Source organism: Centruroides sculpturatus, unplaced genomic scaffold, assembly GCF_000671375.1.
Source record: "Centruroides sculpturatus isolate CEXI.00-Female unplaced genomic scaffold, Cexi_2.0 scaffold445, whole genome shotgun sequence".
Classification (NCBI taxonomy): domain Eukaryota; kingdom Metazoa; phylum Arthropoda; class Arachnida; order Scorpiones; family Buthidae; genus Centruroides; species Centruroides sculpturatus.
Genome location: NW_019384683.1, coordinates 1 through 3,496, shown reverse-complemented (window position 1 = coordinate 3,496; position 3,496 = coordinate 1). Strand labels below are relative to the sequence as shown.

The window sequence follows — 3,496 nt, the reverse complement described above, 5'->3', positions numbered from 1 at the left end:
GTCTGAAATGTTATCAATTTAATACACCTAAGTACTCAATGAAAACTAAACAATTGCATCTAAAATAGTACAGTAGAAGCTGTTCTTCAGGTTAAGCCTTAATCCTCTCCCTCTGCCCCGCAGAGGGAATTTCCAAAAATTCCTTCTTAGTGTGTGTTTTCATGATGTAACCTAACTGTGTACAAAATTTCACCTCTACATTCAGCAGTTTGCTCTGGGTGATGATGAATCAATCACTCAGTCAGTCAGTCAGGACAAGTAATTTTATATATTTAGATAAAAGAAACTATATAGAAAAATATTTAAATATAAAAAATTAGTGAAATTGTCCAATGACTTTGGAGTTTTTGTTTTACAAATAGAAACTTATATAATTAAAAAATAATAATAAAACTTAATTTAATTAGAATGGTATGTTGCCACTTAGTTTTTATTAATTTCTGGTTATTTTTGCATTTTATAAATTTTTATAGTTTAGACCAGGCATGGTCAATATATGGCCCGCGGGCTGGATCCAGCTCACCAAATGAATTTATGCGGCCCATGATTTCAATATTAGCTACTCAAGTCCAAATAGCTCGATGAAAAATTCTGATGCCTACAAAAAAAATATGGTCAACAACTCACTGTGTTTAGAGTTAACCCTCCATTACAAATCTCATATGTACAGCGTAGAGTGTTGATAAAGCATGATAATGTGAAAAATGTATCTGTAATCTCTATGTACAATTTAGTCCCTATGGAGTGACACCACAATGAGATCTCACACCACCTGAAAATCTTCCTAGGGCAGCCTCTGGTTTGGCCTGTGAAAAAAGTTTTCTTTCCAATTTGGCCCAGGGGCAAAAACTGTTGGCCGTCCCTGGTTTAGACTATTATTTAATTATCATTTCTTTGATACTACTGTACTGACTCCATCATTAACATTTAGACTTAAGAAACAAAGTTGCTAATAAAGTTTAAAATGTGCTATTTATTATGATTAAATGTTTTTTTTTAAATCATCAGATAAAAATTACAAATTGTGTTAACCATGTGATATTTATAGATTATTAATCAATTTTTTATGTAGTTTGTTAAGTTTTAGTAATAGAACTAAAATAAATTTCAATTTTATTAAATTGTGATATCTTCCTTAATCAAGTAAAATTGTTAGTTGGTTGTTATTAGTATAGATGAGTTCCAAAGTGATTACAGCAAATAGATTAAACTGTATTCTCTTTATANGAATACCAATAAAATTATAAGGTGAAGATTAAATTCGTTTCGCAGCGATCCGCGAATTTCTGTCTAATAACTCCAAATTGAATGTGTCGGGGAATGAAAAATCCGAAAACTTATTCGTTTATTAAGCAGTAATAAATTTGATTTTATAAGTATTATTAATATTTCTAATAAAAAATAAACATTAAAAATATTCATCGAATTAAAATTTTAATAATAATTATAAAAATCAAACTAAAAATTTTATAATTGTATGTACTGTTTTTTTCTATAACGAACAGGGGGCGTGTAGGTAGGTTATTGGCTGTGTGTAACTAGTGAAAAGTTTTGCAATTGTATGTCTTTCCTGTTAAAACTTCAATAATTGAAGCAATTGCGGTGGATAATTAGTCAACAGAAAGTCTCGTGTTTCGTTCATTGACACCAAAGGTAAAAAATGAGCGACTTTTTATGGAGCTTGAAAAACGGCGATCTCGATCAAGTCAGAGAACAAGTTGAGAAAAATGTAAGGAGCATCTTTTCTTTTATTAACTCATTTTACTTGCATTTATCTTCCGTAAATTAACTGGAAGGATGTGATTCATATTGCTAATAATACTTTAAGATTTGTTCAAGATCAATTATATCCTTTTATGTATCAGATGATTTATTTCAGCTACTGAAATCCACCATAAAAACGTAAAAGAAGAATTTTGTAATTTTTTTCAATAATTTAAAACCGTTATGATATATTTTTAGAAGCTTTTCTGTATATATACAGAAATGCTTGGGGATCACCTGGCTGAGAACCACTTATGAAACACATTTTGGCAAAAATTCAATGCTTTATGTCAGTATCAACTGAGTTATTTAACATAAACTAAAAAGAAACAGAAGTATTTTATATTTTAATATTAAGCATAATATGATACAGATGATAATTACTAATTATTCCTAGATGATTAAGTGTAATAATTTGTACTTCAATGTTTATTGTACTAGTATAATTGGTGATCTTTAATTATTCTTAGTTTGCTTTAATCATAATTGAGTAATTGGAGTGATATCCTTCCCTCTATGTTGTGAGTCAGAAAGGAACTGAAATATGCGTGAGTGTAAATGTACTTCTTTGATTCGCAGAAGTTTTTAAAATTATTATTTAAAAGGCTTTTTAATTAATATTTGAAAAGTAAAGTTATTTTTGTATTAAATAAGTCCTTTTTTTGTATAAAGCAAGTTTATATAAAAAATATTTGACATAGGTTCAAATAAATTAATTTTTCAAGTCCATTCAGGTATCTTTATATAAAATTAAGGTAGTAATTATATCCTTGAAATATAAATTTTGGATACAATAAAAAATTTATGATTTTAGATTTTTTTTTTATTCCAGAACAATTAAATTTGAGTGTATCAAAAATACTTTATATGTATTGTGACCACCACTTAATATCTGACTTATTACACCCAGACAAGGAGATGCATAGATCAAAAGGAAATTAAACTTTTCCCCCATACGTTTATCCTTTATTATGATATGCGTAAGCCATTACATAGGATAAATTACAAAATGGTTGGACATATATTTTTATATTTGTTATTTTCAAATTAAGTTGGTTTATCTATAAATATTTATGCAATCTCATGGAAATTTAACAAATGTAAAATGAGTCAGCTTATAATTGATCATTTAGTGAGATTTTCATCAAAATTATTTTTCTTTTTACTAAACCTTCTAGTAACAAATGCAATATTCCATATAATTATGCTGTTATTGTATTAATTAAGATAAAATGTTTTAACATAGTGTTGATATAAATTTATAATTTGCAGATTTTTATTTATAAGAATTATGAATTACCCATACAAACTTAGTACTTGACCGTGAAAAACTATGCAATATGTTGACAGTATGTGTCATCTATCTAACTCTGTTCTGGAGAAAATTTTTAAATTGAAATAACAACTTCTGGTCCAAACTGGAAGTTTATATAGTTAATCGGGGTCTCCTGTCTCTAAGCTTTCCATTTCTGGTCTTGACTTTCATCTATCTGTCAGCTCTTAGATTAAGGAAGGACAGACAACTAGACATATGCCTGTGGGAATTTATAAGTCTTCAATTTGAAAATTGCAGCCCAATAAAATCTTTAACACAACAGAAAAATTTCATTCTACATTTAAGTTTGAAGTACTTTTTGCTGTAGTCATTGTCAAATTAAACCTTTTGCCATTTTATAATAATTAAAAATATGAAAAGTTTATAAACGAAATCTCATAACAGGTGGTGCCAAAC

General features: G+C 28.0%; 1 long non-coding RNA gene across 1 annotated transcript; it reads left to right on the top strand.

Annotated features, from left to right (window-relative positions):
- Positions 1–1,497: 1,497 nt before the first annotated feature.
- On the top strand, positions 1,498–2,940 carry LOC111627010. Its single transcript, XR_002756958.1, has 3 exons — positions 1,498–2,312; positions 2,466–2,498; positions 2,597–2,940. It is a non-coding gene; the product is annotated as an uncharacterized LOC111627010 (long non-coding RNA).
- The last annotated feature ends 556 nt before the right edge of the window (positions 2,941–3,496 follow it).